The sequence below is a fragment of the Triturus cristatus genome, chromosome 2_1 (assembly GCF_964204655.1).
Source record: "Triturus cristatus chromosome 2_1, aTriCri1.1, whole genome shotgun sequence".
In the NCBI taxonomy this organism is placed as follows: Eukaryota; Metazoa; Chordata; class Amphibia; order Caudata; family Salamandridae; genus Triturus; species Triturus cristatus.
Genome location: NC_140581.1, coordinates 280,653,507 through 280,671,371, shown reverse-complemented (window position 1 = coordinate 280,671,371; position 17,865 = coordinate 280,653,507). Strand labels below are relative to the sequence as shown.

At 44.8% G+C, this 17,865-nt stretch overlaps 1 protein-coding gene across 1 annotated transcript in view; it reads right to left on the bottom strand.

The window, feature by feature from the left end:
* WDR70 (WD repeat domain 70) overlaps positions 1 to 17,865 on the bottom strand; it is a 1,822,964-nt gene that overhangs the window by 1,101,095 nt on the left and 704,004 nt on the right. The window lies entirely within an intron of this gene.

The window sequence follows — 17,865 nt, the reverse complement described above, 5'->3', positions numbered from 1 at the left end:
AACGGTCGCCTGCTCTGGCTGATTTCGCCTTCTTGGACCTTGTGTGCAGTGCAGATCCTGGGGCAGCACTGGGAAAGACGACTCTCCATACTGCTGACTGTGTTGGTGTTCAGAGACTTCCACCCTACCTGTGTGTGTCGCTTCCTGTTCTTTTTTGGACGCTCCTCTTCTTTGTAACATTGGACATGGCACTGGGTCGATGGATATGCATGGGTAGATTCGCAAAGAGTGGCCAAGGATAAGGCTGATCCTTCAGAGGTGGTCATCTAATAGGCGGGCGGGCTCAGGGGTTGCGTGCTCTAACGGCATAACTGTTAGTGTAATAGGCGCATAATGCTCCCCATTCTTCTTTGACTTGGTCGATTCTGTGTTGCTTATTGTTTGCATTGGGGGAAAACATATTGTGCGGGAGGGAGAAGCCGGGGGCATGTTTTGAAGGCCCTCCTCCAGTTTATTAATATTCTCTCTACCCCCCCGTCTGGTGGGGTTTCTTTTCTTACTCCTCTTTCTCTGTTTCTTCTATATTTCGGGTCTGGTTCCGGGGCGACAGGCACACTGCTGGGGGGGGGGGGGGGGGGGGGGGGCCGTACTCATCTGCAGAGGTGCAGGGTGGGGGGTTGGGGGAGGGGATTCTTTAGTCTTTAACCCTTTTTTTCCATGGCCTCCTTTTCCTTCTCTTATTCTTCTTTGTCTTTCTTTTCTGGGATCAGCATGGTAGAACTCCTTCGTTGTTAATCGCTGCGTTTTCATGTGTGCCACAATTTCCGTGGTGTTTTCTGGGTTTTAGGGCAGGGGACTGCAGGCGCAAATGGCCGTGATATTCCTCCACATCCTGAACTTCTTGTTTCAGCGCCATTGACTAGATAAATTGCTGTTTATTGGTGACGTTTATTATTCTGCCTGCCATTTCTTGCTGCCGGGAAACTGTTTGGCACCTGATCCTTCCATCCTCCCTTATTATAAAATGAAAACCTTTTGTATCCTGGTCTCCTACTTGGGCTGTTCAGTGGCCGAGAGTATACTAGCATGGAGATTCTGCTCCCCGAGGTGCTGCCTGTGATAAATATTGATTTCTGTTACTCTGACTGCTTAGCGGCCGGCCCCGGGGGTTGTAGGCCCATACTTGTTATTGGTTGAAATGTCAATAAAGGTTTTAAAAAAAAAAAAAAAACTACATGTGGTCCAGAACATGGCAGCCAGATTGCTCCTGGGCATCTCGTCAAGGAAGAGTGTCACTTCTCATTTGCACTCTCTTCAATGTCTGCCCGTGGCGGCTGGGATCAAGTTTAAACTCTTGGTCCTGGCCCATCGTGCCCTCCACGGTCAGGGCCCCCTTTATCTCCAGAGGTGCTTTTCCTTCTATGTCCCTTCGCGGACCTTGCGCTCCTCGTCCCTTGCGCTCCTCGTCCCTCTGCCTTGCTTATGTCCCGCGCTTCAAGCTCCAGAGGGTCGGGGGCTGTTCCCTTGTGGTCAAATCCAGCATGGCCTGGAATGCTCTTCCATCCGATCTCCGCCTCACTCATGATCTTGTAGCGTTTAAAAAGAAGCTTAAAACACATCTTTTTGCATGATGGACTCCCCTTGGGTTTCGCGCCGGGACACTTACGAGTAGCCGAGCGCGCTATAAATGGATATAACATAACATAACATATCTAGGCTTGAGCAGGTTGTTATCTAAACTGGCACTGCTAGCCAAATATATATCTTAGATGCAATGTTGTGCACACAACACTCTGTGTTATGTTTAAGCAAACATGTTTTGAATGGTTCTCAGATGTATGGTGCCTGATGTACTGTTAAAGTAGCAAGAATTTACCAACTACATTGCTTTATTCAGCGTGGACTCTCTCACTCCACCCCTGAGCATTCTGATGTACGTGGTGAAGAGTAAAAGAAAAAAAAGGCAAACATCGACAATGTATATAGCCCTAGACAGATGGATTTCATACTCAAGAGGGGAAGGTCGTTTGGGGAACATCATCTGTGGTTCAGTGCCAAGCTGGTCCCAGGTGGAAACTGTAGCAGATACTAATTGAGACCTGGCTGGAAACACTGAGAAGACCTTTTTGCAATCCTACAGCGTCATCGATTGAGGAACAGCTTTGGATTGGTAACGCAGGCACTCGGGCTAAGCCCGAGGGGCCGGTATCCTTGTTCCAACTGTGGGCTGCTTTTTTTTTATTTAGCAGCTTGGGGCCGATTTGGGCGGTTTCTGCATTGTTCGATGCCGCCAGCGGCCCAGTGGGTGCCTGAGTGGCCTTTCTGGAGGTAGATGGGCATCCATTACCTCCCTTTTATCAACAGCAGAGGTGGCACTCCCTTTCTCTCGCTGGGGTATATTATATATATGTATATATACACATGCACATACATATACATACATACATACATACTCCCACGGGATTGAAACAAGTCATTCAGAAGGTGTACCAAACTGGGCTGAAATAAACCTTTCTGCACCTACCTATGGTTCGGGCTCCTTTTTTCCTGCTGAACCAGTGATGATCGAATGGAGTATTCAGATATACATACATACACACACATACATATATACACATACATACACACATATATACACATACATACACACATATACATATATATATATATATATATATATATATATATATTCACTGAAAAAAACATAGGTTTCACACATGTTATAGTTAGCGGAAATTTTACTGATAAAAAACCAATGAAATTCCCCCGTTATAGTTAGTGCAGGCAACTATAACTCACGCGACCGCAATCCTCTGCTGATGCTAATACTGTATTTAGACACTTATTTGCCCATGTCTTCTTCCATACATTTTTAGCTATACATATATTACAAATATTTTTTTTTCATAAAGACACATATGTCATCAGCAGAAGATTGCGGTCGCGTGAGTTATAGTTGCCTGCACTAACTATAACGGGGGAATTTCATTGGTTTTTTATCAGTAAAATTTCCGCTAACTATAACATGTGTGAAACCTATGGTTTTTTCAGTGAATTTGCAAGGTTTTTTAAATGCTAATTCCTAACTATAACGTGTGTGAAACCTATGGTTTTTTCAGTGAATTTGTACGGTTTTTTAAATGCTAAGTTACTTTACGCCATTCGTGGTGTGCGCGCCCACTTAACGCAGTTCGTTCCATGCGCGCACGGTGCACTTCGCGCACTGTGCACGAACAGTGAGCACGCGTCGCGCACCGTGCGCCCACTTTACGCAGTTAGTGCCGTGCACGCACGGTGGGCACGCGGTGCGCTACGCGCACCGCGTGCCCACGTTACGCTAGATGGGCCATGTACGCACGATGCGCTTCGCGCACCGTGCGCACATGGAGGACATATGATGCACTTCGTTTTGAAAGCTAATATTGTAATTTTTCGTATATTTTATAAGCCATGCACACCTTCGGGCACCATTTGCACTCGGGGTGGAGAGAGTGTGGATAATTTTTTTTTTATTATTTTTTTTTTTTTTATATTTTAGTTTATCTCATGTGTAATAAGCCATGCACAATTGGTGCCCTTCGGGCACGAATTACACACGGGGTGGAGAGAGTGTGGATAATTTTTTTTTTAAATTTCTTTACCGTACGCGTACGGTAAGCGTAATCGGCGAAATTACCGAAAAAATAAAAATTCCGTTTTTGGCCTTGGGGGATCTTTGGGGACTCCCTCAACATGGCTATGTGTGTGGGAGCTGTCTAAACAGCCCCTTTACATGTTTTTGGGCTTTATATTTTAAAAATCACTCTCAGTGCGAGAGAGAAAATGGCGGCCGCCGCTTCCTGGTTTCGGCCGATTCGAATGTTTACTTAGATCTAAGAGCCAATCAGAATCGCGCACGCCACCGTACGCGTACGGTAAGCGTACCGTAAGCGCACCGTAAGCTGGCTCAGATATATATATTGATTTAAAGGCTATTTTCTCAGAATCTACTGAACAGATTTACACCAAACCTACAAAAGGCACTTCCTTGACCTGAGGACTACCTCTCTGCCAAATTTCTAGTAATTCTGTTCAGCCGTTCGGGCTGTAGCCCTGTCTAAAGGTCCTATGGAAAAATGCATGGGAAAAACGCGTTTTGGGACCCCCCTTTTATCTCAGCCCCCGCTTGACGAATCCCCCCGAGACTTTCAGGGTAGGAGCGGAGCGGAGCGCCCCACCTATTTTGAAAAATTTGCGAGGATTCGTCGACCGGCGCCAAAGTTATTCAAAATAGAATGTTGCGGATTTCCTATGGAAACGTGGTCCTAACTATAACTACCTACTGGCGACCGCCAGTAGGTAATATATACTGAGCAGGGCAGGGGGCCTGAGTAAAAGTGGCCTCACTTGCTTTCAGGTGTGTTTCACCAGTGTAAACTAATCCTTGCATTTTTTTTTAACTCCCTTAAGTAAATTTCGCCAAAGCGGTGTTTTCCGGAAAGGCAATATGCAAATGTGGGCCACTTTTTTTTTATTTTTAGCGTGCCCGGCCCGATTTTTAATCCCAATCCAACCCTGTTGAGGAAGCACGGGGAAGGCAGAGTGGGAGTTTATCACTTTGGACAGATGGCAGATCCTTGAGGTTCAGATAATACTGAGCGGACTGATGCTTAGTCTTCTCACGGTAGTAAGAATAGAGCAAATTTGTTGCCCAGAACAAGCTTTGCAGGGAGTCAGCCAGTGGGAGCTAACACTGCAGGAGGCACGGATGACTAGCAAGGAAAGAATGCTCCTACAGTCAATAAACTAGCTCCACATGGATCCAATAGACAAAACTGGGACTATCCAAAGCTATGGCATGGACTATTGACAGGAAGATGGAACATCTATCAGGACGAGTTGCGGAAGGGAGGAGTAAACAGATCAGAAACCAGGAGGGTTGTGTGAATGACCCCGCTGCAGAAAGGAAGGAAATGCCCTAGTGGAGTGCACAGCAGGTGTGAAGGCAGATTTACTGACAGCTCAGCAGGATCTGGAGTGTGAGATGATTGTGGAACCATATAGACTCTCCCTTAGGTTGGAGAGTTACAAGGGGGCTGGCTAATGGCATTGTGATCGTTTGCTATGTTATTGTTATTTCTAGAGCGCGCTGTTACCCAAGGGTGTCCTGGCGCTATGTGAAGTCATGAGGAGGCCATGAAAAAGGAAACGAATATAAAGATCACGCAGAGAAAAGCCAGGTTTTTAAGGCCTTCCTAAAATAAAGTAGATTAGTTGTGGATCTAAGGTGCAGCGGCATACCATTCCAGGTCTTAGCTGTGCATACAACAAAACGTTTTCCTCCCCAGCTAGCTTTGTGGACTCTGGGTACCGAAATCAGCTTTGCCTCTGACGAGCGTAGTGCTCTTTTTGGCAGGTACCAGGAGATTTGTTGCTTAAGAAACTCGGGGCCTTCTCCATGTAATGCCTTGTGGACCAGGCATAGAGCCTTAAATTGAGTCCTTTTCCTAATAGGCAGCCAATGAAGCTTTATCAACTCAGCTGAGATAGATGCATGTTTTGGTATATTATTAATCAACCGAGCTGCTGCATTCTGGAGGATCTGCAGTTTATGCATGAGTCCTTCTTGAAGCGTGAGGTAAAGCCCGTTACAGTAGTCCAATTTGGACAGGGCTAAGGTGGTGATGACTGTTTGAATACTATCTTAGGGGAGCAAGGCATTATTTTTCTGCACGCTCTGAGCGTAAAGGAGGTGGAGGAGACAACCGCATTAATCTGGTCTTTAAAGCTGAGTTTGCAGTCCACCCAAACACCCAGATTTTTAGCTTTTTTCTTGGGGGTGGGCAGGAGGCCTAAAGAGTCCGGCCACCATGCCGGGGTCCAGAAGCTGGGGTCGTTGCCGAAATGCACCACCTCCGTTTTGCCTGAGTTTAGTCTGAGGCAGTTCTGGTCCATCCAACTTCCCACCGCTGACACACACTCTTGGAGACGTGAGGCTGTTCGCCCCAAGGAACCTGGCACTAATGACACCAAGATTTGGGTGTCATCCACGTGGGAGGTAAGCGAAAAGCCGTATGATTCAATAAGTGGAGCCAGAGATGATACGTAAGTATTGAAAAGTGTGGGGCTCAAGGAGGAGCCCTGAGAAAGGATTCAAGGAGGTCCCAGGCGGTACCATGAATTCCAATCTCCCGCAGACGGTCCATCAAAACGACATGATGGACCATGTCGAAGGCCGCAGAAAGATCCGTTGACTTGATAAGGGCTGACTCGGTGCTATGCCCGGCTCTGAAACCGAATTGAGAGGGATCCAGTGCCTGTGCATCTAGCAGGAACCTACTTAGTTGTAAGTTCATAAGTTTTTCTGCTATTTTCACCGGGAGAGGGAGTCTAGAGATTGGCCTAAAATTATTTGGGTCTTTAGGGTCTAGAGTGGGTTTTTTCAACAGAGGCAGGATAGATGCACATTTCCAGATTTTGGGAAAGTAGCCTACTGAGAACATCGAGTTTACGAGAGAGGAAAGGACCTGAGCTACTGGTTCCGAAGATAATTTAATAATGGAGATTGGACAGGGGTCATAGGGAGAGCCAGATATCGTTACCATTATAAGCTTTGATATTTCTGTAGGCGTAGTGGAGGCAAACCTATCAAGATGTATATTTGGGCCCTGTCCTGACTGATTGGCATCGGAGTGAAGATGGTAGATTTAGCTGTTGCATTGTTGAAATTAGAGAAAATTGATTCCACTTTAAGCTGGAAGAATTGAGCAATATTGTCACATAGCTCCTGATTTGCCAGAACAACGGGGGTAGATGGTTAGGCTAATGAAGTGACTATTCTGAATAGTTCTTTGCTTGAGTTTTTTGAGAGGTTAATTCGATTAGTAAAAAACTCTCGTTTGGCTTTAAGAAGAAGGTGTTTATAGTGTGTTAAGCTTAGTTTATATTCGTTCTTATCGCTGTCTGTATAATTCTTTCTCCAATTTCTCTCAAGATGTTTACAGACCAATTTTTGGGCTCTTAGTTCCTGAGAATACCAGAGGGAAGATGGACGGGCCCTATTAGGGCGGAAGCGTTTTTTTGGCGCAAGTTTATTGCCGGCCGCCTCAAGCCATGAAGTGTATGACTGGGCAGCCTCTTCCACATCTGTGGAGAGAGAGCGTGAAGTTGCTGTTAACAGCTCCTGTAGTAGTTCATCATTAATCTTATTCCAGGCTCTGTTGGTAATGAGCATTTTTTCTCCTTGAATAGGAGAGCGACGGTTTAGGAGTGGAAAGTACAAAGCCTACTGCCATGTGATCTGACCAAACTACTGGGCGCGTGTCCGTAAAGTGCAATTGTGATGCGTTAGTAAAAATGTCATCAAGTGTGTGTCCGGCTGTGTGTGTGGCGCCGATTTCCACTTGTTCAAGACCAACATTTCTCAGAAAGTCCTGCAGGTTGGAGGTCTCGTGATCGGAGAGATTTTACAAATGGAAATTGAAATCTCCGAGAATTGTATATGTTTCTGAGCTAAGGGCGTTAGACAGTAAGTTGTCTGCCTGCTTGATGAACTGACATCGAGGGCCCGCTGCTCTATAGAGGAGGGTACCTTTGAAGGTGAAATGATGAGAAAGATAGAAGCAAAACTCTAATGCTTAGCATTCTGAGTTAGCAAGAGGGTTAAAAGATGCCCTAATGGAGGTATGGTATATAACAGCAAGGCCTCCCCCCTTCCTGTTTGGTCTATTCAGTGTGTAGCACAGGTAGTCAGGAGGGGTAGCATTAACCATGTCTGGGCCTGAGGAGTCGTCTTTCCAGGATTCTGTGATAAACGCAATATTTATTTCTTCATCTACAATAAATGTGTGGCACTCAAGGCTGTGTTTGACTAAAGAACGTGTGTTTAAAAGGATACATTTCCATTTTTGGTTGGGCAAAATTTGTGTTTTTTTGTAACTGCTGAGGTTAGTTGCAATCTTAATAGGAAAAAGGGTTAATTCAGGCAGAATGGTACCGCAACCTGGACATGTCAGCGAGGAGTGTGGGGACCAATGTGTGGGCTGCAGACATAGGCAGTTCGGATAATTGTGGGGCTTGAGATTATGCAGGGTCTTGCTGGAGGAAAAAATAGAGCTAGAAGTCCCTATGTCATATTGGGCATGGGGCCTGGCGCTAGGCGCAACCTTGGTGCGGACGAGCACAGACGGGCTTGCCTTAGGCGCGCCGGTGGCGCGCCCGCCGCGCGCTCGCGCCAGCCTCCTAATTATAGAGTCAGGGGAAGCATGAAAAAGACTGGTCCGCTGACCTATCTCCTCCCAAGATGGCGCCCGCGTTTGGCAGCGGACCCGGGAGGGAACAAGTGTGCAAATTCGCAAAGAGGTGAGCGTTACAATCGCCGATTACAGTTATTTGATTTTAGCAATTAAAAACTGTAAAAACAATTCCAAACCAAGGCAATTGCGCTATGGAGAGATTAGTGCGCGGGAAAGCTGACCTTTACAGTATAGAGGTTAAGACACACGGGAGTTACGTTATAACCACAAATACAGAGGCAATATCCTGCGATACCTTTAAAAAACGCTATCCCGGTTCACGCCTCAGGAAGACTTCGTTGTACTCCACACATCAGATTTTAAGAGCTGGGGATTATGTATGAAGCTGTGCAGTGGAAAACTGACACTAGAATCAGTTGATTAATTTTGCCCCCGAAATAAGCCTGGGCTATTTGTCTAGGAACAGCATATCGATGGCACTGCAAAAAAAGCTACTATCAAGCTGTCAAGTTGTTTAAAGGTATATGTAGGTCACTCAGCAAGATTAAGTGTGGAGCACAAAGGGAAGACATTTCTCTTCTCAAAGACTGACTCAGAAAGATTATTTCTGGAAGGTAACTGAACCAGGGTGACTAGTTTGATGGCTTTTTCATTCCAGTAAACAGAATTACGTATTATTTTGTTCCTAGTTTCTGCAGACATGGTGAATGTTTTTCCAAACGAGGGAGGGAGGAGATACTGTTTAAACGAAAATTCGACTACATACTCTTTCAAGCTCGAGCCTACTAGAGAGCTCATGCAGTATGCTGCAAGACATATTGTGGCTTACCAAGAACATAGCATAGATGGTGTTGGAGCTCGCCAATTGCGTACTGTTGGTTGGCGCTCCTGTCACTCAGATTTGCCTGCTTCTTATTCGTGTCCCACCTTCTCAATCTTGTGTCTCTGCCTTCAATGATGCATTGCCGCTACCCTCTCTTTAACTTTTTGACATCTCTGCTTCTAATGCTTGCTTTTCAAGCGAAAATGTTTTCTTTTGTGTAAAGCACTCAAAAGAGTGTTTTTGTGATGTCTCCCTCACTTCTCTACCTAAATGTAAATTGATACTTGTATAGCGCACTACTCACCTGCAAGGGTCTCAAGGCGCTTGTACGAATACCGCTGTGGAACCCATCCTGGCTTTCCCTGTGAGGCGTCCACTCCTGGGCACCCCAAAGGTGGAGGCCAGGCATCCTCTGCGCTACAAGCTGCTTGCTCGTAGAACTTGTGTTGCCATAGACCCTCCTCCTTAAATTCCCCATCTTTCTTCTGTGTCACCCCCACCCTCAATGTGGCTTTGGCACCCTCCCCGGCGTTCCTTCGGCATCCAGTGTTGCTTTCATTACCCTGCACTCCCTTTTGTTGCTTCCATCTTCATGTTGCTTCTGCTCCCGAATCCAAAAAATAAATAAATGCTTTTGTACGTTTTATTTTACTTTTACTTACTGAGCCAACTTGGATCAGTAGCTAAAAAGAAAAAAAAAGCTCATAGGCCATTTTGTAGGTATGCATGGATGGTGCATGCGCAGATGAAATGATGTGGGAAGATGCTTCAAAGGCTTTTTCCCACTATGTATTTTTTTTTTTAACACTTTAGCCATGCTGCACATAAAGGGACACATTGCCATGCTGCACAGCATTGGACACATTTGGTAAACCTATAACCAGACAAAGATATGCTGACGTATAGATCAGTGAGCACAATTAAAGAGGTTAGATAATCAGGATGCAGTATTGTTCTTATAGATCGAATACCATTTCTCGCTGTTTTTGTTAAATGTAGGCCAAAGCTGGTATATGATATTTAGCCTGAACACCAGTGAAAACTGATCTGGTGCATACCAAGTTGGATTCCTTGTCAACAACTTGATGAGGTATGTAAATGCATCCTTATGACGCCAGTGCTACACGCAGAGTGTTATGGGCACCCTCGGTTTTCTGCACAGTTGCTGGGACTTTAAAGAAAATATATTATTTGGATAGGTGACTATTTACCTCAATGAATATCACAACCCATGTCAAGGTGAACCCTTAAAGTCACTTAATTAACCTGAACTCAAGCAATTGGTGGCTATGGCACAGAGTAGACAGGCTTAATTTAGGGAAATGTGTTAAGTATTTATGCTGTACCAAAATTGTAATAAAGTTGAAATGCAGTGCAATACAAATCTCAAATTGAATTAGAAATGTGCTGGGTACAAGTGAGAGCAGGTTCTTTCCTTAAGCGCTCTTCACCCATCACAGACAGCAGGTCCAGCCCTCATCTCTTCTTCCTCCGACCCAGGAATGTTCTGAGGGAGATGCCAGTAGGTGCCACATTTATGCCTAGTAAGAGCTACTGAGTGGGAATTACTCCCGGGTATGCTTTAACAACCGAGTAAAAGCTCCCAAGGCCAACCCTACCTACCTTTGGACATTTTCAAGGTGGCAAAAGTCTACAGCCACACTAAACTCGGGCTCAGAGGTCCGGTGTGTGTTGTGAGTGTACTATGGTAATCCTAGTGTCCTCCCACATCTTATACTAAAATCCAGGTTGGAAAAGTCACTGTACCCTCAATAACCCTAGAGGCAAAAGTCTGGTAGACAAAAGTAGGATTTTCCAGCAACCACAAGTGGATACACACGAACTGTTTTGGCATCCTGTCTTCCTTCTTTTCAAGTGTAACAACAAGCATTGAAAATGCAATAGGTCTCGCCTTTGATTAAGTTAAAGCCATTTGCTTTGCTAATGGTGTTACATAGCAAAGCAAATGGCTTTAACTAAATGAAAGGCGAGACCAATTGCATTTTTAAGCCTTTTTTTGGCTATTTGGGGTAGTGCGCGCTTAGGCCCCTGTAACCTTTTTGACCACATAAGGTATCCACGCCAAATTTGCGTCCTTTTTTTTCCAACATCCTGGGGATTGTAATGGTACCCAGGGTTTGTGGATTCCCCTGGAGGGGTCCCAGAAATTAGCCAAAATACAGCTAAAATTTGTTTTTTTGGGGGAAAAATTGGAAAAAAGGGCTGCAATTGAAAGCGTCTCGGTTTTTCCCTGCAAATGGTATCAAAAAAGGTTTTATGGGGCTGAAATCACCATTTTCCCAGCTTTTAGGGAATGGCAGACTTTTGTCAGAAACCCAACATTTTTTACACAGTTTTGGCATTTTTCTGGGACATAGCCTATTTTTGCTATTTTTTGTGCTTTCAACCTCCTTCCAGTTAATGGGAGAAATGGGTGTGAAAGCAATAATGGATCCTGGAAAGCTATACATTTTAGAAAAGTAGACAAAATTCTGAATTCAGCAAGGGGTCATTTGTGTAGATCCGTCAAGGTTTCTTTATAGAAACTAACAGTTAAATATAGGAAAAATTGAAAATTAATTAAACTGAGCAGCAATTTGCAATGTCTTTTTATTATGTACCGGGTATATATCAATTATTGTGGGAAAATGTTTACATGGAAAAATCAGTATGAAAGACACCTATGGATTTCTGAAATGGAAACAAATTCTAGAGTTTAGAAACAGTAGATATTTGCACATTTTCGAAATTGGGAATACTCATACTAGCATGAGAATTATCGGTCATTTTTCAAAATGACTTATTTTTTACACAATGTCTTTCATTTGGAAGGCAGAAATGCGTCGAAAGTCAATAGGTAATAACAGTTGCTTTACAAATTTGAATTACCCTAAGTCTCCCGATAAAAATGGTACCACACTTGTGTGGGTTGGCTTAGTGCCCGCGACAGGAAACGGCGCAAAATGCAACGTGGTCACACCTCTAATTTCGCAGTGAAAAATGACCCTTTTTTGGCAAAGTGCCTAGCTGTAGTTTTTGAACCATTGCTCTGCTGGCACCTAGGGAAACCTAGCAAAACTATACATTTTTGAAAACTAGATGCCCAGGGTAATCCAGGATGGGGTGACTTGACTGCCTCCCACCAGGTTCTATTACCCAGAATCCCTTGCAAACCTAAAAAGTGAACCAAAAAAAACACATTTTCCCACATTTCTGAGGTGGAAACTTCTGGAATCTGCGTGGATCCACAAATTTCCACCCACCCCGCGTCCCCCAAAGTCTTCCGAACAAATGGTACCTCACTTGTGTGGGTCGGCCTAGTGCCCGCGACTGGAAACGGCACAAAACGTAAAGTGGTCACACCTCAATTTCGCAGTGAAAAATGACCCTTTTTTGGCAAAGTGCCTAGCTGTAGTTTTTGAACCCTAGCTCTGCAGACACCTATGGAAACCTAGCAAAACTATACATTTTTTAAACCTAGACACCCAGGGGAATCCAGGATGGGGTGACTTGACTGCCTCCCACCAGGTTCTGTTACCCAGAATCCCTTGCAAACCTAAAAACTTGGCAAAAAAAACATATTTTCCCCAAATTTCTGTGGTGGAAAGTTCTGTAATCCGCTCGGATCTACACATTTCTACCCACCCCGCGTTCCCCAAAGTCTTCCGAGAAAAATGGTACCTCACTTGTGTGGGTCAGCCTAGTGCCCGCGACAGGGAACGGCGCAAAATCCAACGTGGACACACCTCAGTTTCGCAGTGAAAAATGACCCTTTTTTGGCAAAGTGCCTAGCTGTAGTTTTTGAACCATAGCTCTGCCGGCACCTAGGGAAACCTAGCAAGCCTATACATTTTTGAAAACTAGACACCCAGAGGAATCCAGGATGGGGTGACTTGACTGCCTCCCACCAGGTTCTGTTACCCAGAATCCCTTGAAAACCTACAAAATTGTCCAAAAAAAACACATTTTCCCCACATTTCTGTGGTGGAAAGTTCTGGAATCTGGTTGGATCCACAAATTTCCACCCAACCCGTGTTCCCCAAAGTCTTCCGAGAAAAATGGTACCTCACTTGTGTGGCTCAGCCTAGTGCCCGTGACAGGAAACGGCACAAAACACAACGTGGACACAGCTCAATTTCGCAGTGAAAAATGACCCTTTTTTGGCAAAGTGCGTACCTGTAGTTTTTGTACCCTAGCTCTGCCGGCACCTTGGGAAACCTACCAAATCCACACATTTATGAAAACTAGACACCCAGGGGATTCCAGAGAGGTATGGCTTGCGTGGATCCCCCAACGTTTCCTTACCCAGAATCCCCTGCTAACCGCAATTTTAGCTGTACAAATCACTTTTTCCACAAATTTGTGGATGGGAAAGTTGTGGCATCACCGAGCTGACACAGATTTCCTACCACCCAGCGTTCCCCAGGGTCTCCCAATAAAAACAGTGCCTCACACATGTAGGAGGCACAAGTACCCGCGACAGGCAAGGGCCCAAAACGTAGTGAGGCGACATCAAATTTGCCATCACAAAACGACCTGGTTTTGCAAAGGGGGTACCCTGGGTTTTTGGCCCGGTGCTCGGCGGCCACCCAGGGAAACCTACCAAACCCACACATTTCTGAAAACTATACACCCGGGGGATTCCAGGGAGGTATGGCTTGCGTGGATCCCCCAACGTTTCCTTACCCAGAATCCCCAGCCAACCTCGATTTTAACTGAAAAAAATCACTTTTTCCACACATTTTTGTGTGGGAACGATGTGACATCACCGTGCTGACACAAATTTCCAACCACCCAGTGTTCCCCGGGTCTCCCGATAAAAACGGTGCCTCTCACGTGTGGGAGGCACAAGTACCCGCGACAGGCAAGGGCCCAAAACGGAGTGAGGCGACATCAAATTTGCCATCACAAAACGACCTGGTTTTGCAAAGGGGATACCCTGGGTTTTTGGCCCGGTGCTCGGCGGCCACCTAGGGAAACCTACCAAACCCACACATTTCTGAAAACTAGACACCCGGGGGATTCCAGGGAGGTATGGCTTGCGTGGATGCCCCAACGTTTCCTTACCCAGAATCCCCTGCAAACCTCAATTTTAGCTGAAAAAAATCACTTTTTCCACACATTTTTGTGTGGTAAAGATGTGGCATCACCGGGCTGACCCAAATTTCCTACCACCCAGTGTTCCCCCAGGTGTCCCGATAAAAACGGTGCCTCACACGTGTGGGAGGCACAAGTACCCGCGACAGGCAACGGCCCAAAACGTATTGAGGTACCCCCTCCAGTGGACCCACACCACCCCCAAACACAATGGGCCCCCGGAGACATTCTCCGCATGCCTTTCCGTGGCGGTTCCACCACCGCAGAAAGGCTGGCTACCGCCGGCATCATAATCATGCCGGCGGAGCCTGGCCCTGCACCGGCCCCATTTTAGTGGTCCAGCTCCGTGCGCCAGGCAAGCGTGCGGACTGTTACCGGCGGAAAAGTGGCTTGTGGAAAATCTCACCGCTGCAGTCGTCACCGCCATGCTAATGGGACCAGCAGTTTTCTGGGTTGCGATCGCGGGCGGATGACCGCCACCGGCCCGGAGGCAGACATCCGCCCACCATCCTAATCGACCACTAAGATTGAAACTAAAATTCTAATTTGGATCTCAGATGCAAATTAAAATATTTTAAATGTCCCCTTATGTTGATTCTGATATATCAATTAGAAGAATCTTGGAATTTAAACTCTTCACTTTCAAAGGTCTGCTGCTTATTTAATTATAAGGAGGGATCGATTGAGCATATCATTTGTTTGTGTTTTGTCCTACTAGACTTGAGGAAGAAATATCTGAAGAATGCATTTATCACTTTTGATTGTAGATCTATTAAGGATGCTTTTGCATCCTGTTTCTCCAAAAAAGATTGCCAATTTATTGGACAATTATAAAAAAATGTACTTCTTGCTTATCGTCGTCTTCAAGAAATGTAAATTAAATATTGATTTTCATGGAAGTTTTATGTCGTTTGCAGATTTATAATTCATGTTTTTACTGAATTTTATTATATTGTAATGAATATTTTAATATTTTCATGCGATAAAGATACTAACACATTCAATGTAAACACTGCCCATTCAGGTCTGCCTACTGTTGGCTTGGGGGTGGGGGGGGGGGGCATTTGAAACTTTTTGTTACACCTATTCAAATGCAAATAACTGGCTGGCAGAATGCAAATTTAGTCTCTAGGAACTTCAGGCAGGGAAAAGGTAACTTTCTAAAAGTTAGTTTTCCTTAAATCCAAATTCACTGTGGAATTGGATTTTTGATAACTATTACTTTTTTAAATGTTGAATTACTATTCTAGCTAGTCCCATCCCCCAAATGTTTAATCTGTACTTTGGTTTTCTACATAGGACAACTAGGCCTGCCACAGTGAAAAATAGCTCTCGGTGCTAGTCACTGTAAAGACATGTTAAAATTAAATTTCTACATGTCTTACTTTTAAATACCATGCACCATGAATAGAGAACCGGAGAGCTTGTGCAAGGGTATCTTATTAATAGTTTAATAAGGGTTTATTTTGATAGGATGAATTGCAATTTCTACACTGCTACAGCCGGGCTATAATGGTAGGCCTGAAGCCATGTTTGACACAGTTATTGGAGTGGAAGGCACAATAGGTGCTGCATCTCACTAGTGACATTTAATTTACAGGCCCAGAGTACATTTTGTACCATATACTAGGGACTTCTATGTAAGTTAAATATACCAATTAGGAATATGCTGATTCAACCATGTTTAAAAGGGAAGCACACACACTCTACGACTGTTTAGCAGGATTAAAGCTCAAAATATAAGGTCCAGCAAAAAGCAAATATGGGGTGACCATGCTGAAAACGTGGATTTTCCGCAGGAATGTTAGTTGATATAACCACTGTTTCAGAAGTGGGGTCTTTTCAGTAACGTTATGAACAGCCAAGGTAAAGATGTGAAGCTGAACTCCTGTAGGCAGTCAGCTACTGAAAGACGAAGAATCCTCTCTCCCTAAAGTATTAATTATTTCATCAAGCAGTAGCTTAGGATTCAATCTAATTTTAAATGTTCTCTTTATTGCAAACTACCTACCCACACCAATGTGCTTTAGAAACAAAATCCACCAGTGGAGGTTTCATAGTAATCATAACTTCAGGTTAATGTCTGCACCAAGAGGTCACGTAACTTATTGCAAACTACCTACCCACACCAATGTGCTTTAGAAACAAAATCCACCAGTGGAGATTCCATAGCAATCATAACTGCAGGTTAATGTCTGCACCAAGAGGTCACGTAACTGGCAAAAGTAGTGATATACTGTGAAAAATTGGGTTGTTGATTGTGTGGGATTTTATCTTATGTTATATAGATTTCTACAGTGCACTAATCATCCAAGAGGGTTATCCAGGCCCTTGGGCAGGTGTGTGGCCCTAAGATACTTGTATGAAGAGCCAGGTCTTCAGCTTCTTGCGCAACTCAAGAAGTGAGGAGGAGGCTCTGATGTGTTGAGGGAGGGTAGAAACCCTGCTCAAGCAACAGCCACGATCCCTGTCAGGGTGAACCACTGAAGTCACTAAATGAACCTATGCTTAACTCTAAGGTACCTTGGCATTAAACAGTAGGGCTTAACTTAAATGTAATGTGTAAAATATTTATGTGGTAAATAAACAGCAATAAAGTGAAAATACAAGAAAAATCCCATACTTATTTAGAAATATAGAGTACATTTTAATAAAATTAATAGTTACCAAAACATTTTAAAAAATCCAATCTGTAGAACCAGAGTTATGAAGTTTCAAAATTTAAGGTAAAAACTAGTGCCTAAAAGTTCAAAGCACCAACCATGGAAGTCAAACTTTATGATCTATCACGATGCAGCGTAGGTTGGATTGGGCCGATCCCGCGCTTACCTTCAGACTTAGAAGAAACTTCATACAAAAATTTCTGAAAAGGTAACGTTCGGCGGGGCAAGGTTGCAGGCGGGGTCAGAGGAGGAGACGTTGTTGGGAAGCAGCTGGATGAAGTCACAATAGATTTCTACTTTTGCACTTAGTCTCGGTTTTGGAAATTGAAAATGTCCAGTGGGACGAAGCTGTAAACCTTAGAAGACAAGGGCTCCGTGAGGCAGGATACATCTTCTGTGAAGAGCCGTCGAACAGGATTTGCTACTGCAGAGGACAATGTAGCAGGAGCTGATGTGAAGTCAGGCCGAAAGGCACTGTACCTTGGGCGGATTGATGAGCAGGTGGGTCCCTGTCTCCTCATGGTTCTCAGAGCACTTTTGAGCCCAAAAATGTTTAAGTCCCAAGTATTGAAGTTTAGCTATCTGGGTTTCTTTAGTACCACTTCTTAGGGCCCAGGCTGGAGAGGCACCACTTGGAGGGTAAGGACTCACTTGGGCTAGGTCCAGGTGTGGGTTCTAGATAGTTAGAGCCTTTCCTGTCCCTGAGGTTCTGATCTGGAAGCCAGCAAACTAGCCATTAAAGTCACTCTGGTAGTCCTGGGTCAGGCAGTGGAACAGGACTCGAGCAGCAGGGCAGGCCTTTTAGGGTTCTAGGCAGGCTTCAGGCAACAGGGCGGTCCTTCCCGGTACAGCAAAGCAGTCTTCTGAAATACACAGCAGGCCACAGCAGCAAGGAGTCCTCAGAGTCCTTCTGCAGGTCCAGAAAGTGAACTGAAGAGCGGGCCTGAGGGTCCTATTTTTAAACCTGGTGCCTTATTTGAAGTAAGAAGAGTTTCTAGAGATTTCTTTGAGATTCCTGGAATTTTCTGCCTACCTGCCCTGAGTCCAGCTGGGCTGCAGACACAACAGACTAGTGGGAAGTCCCTTGTGTGAAGGCAGGGCACAGCCT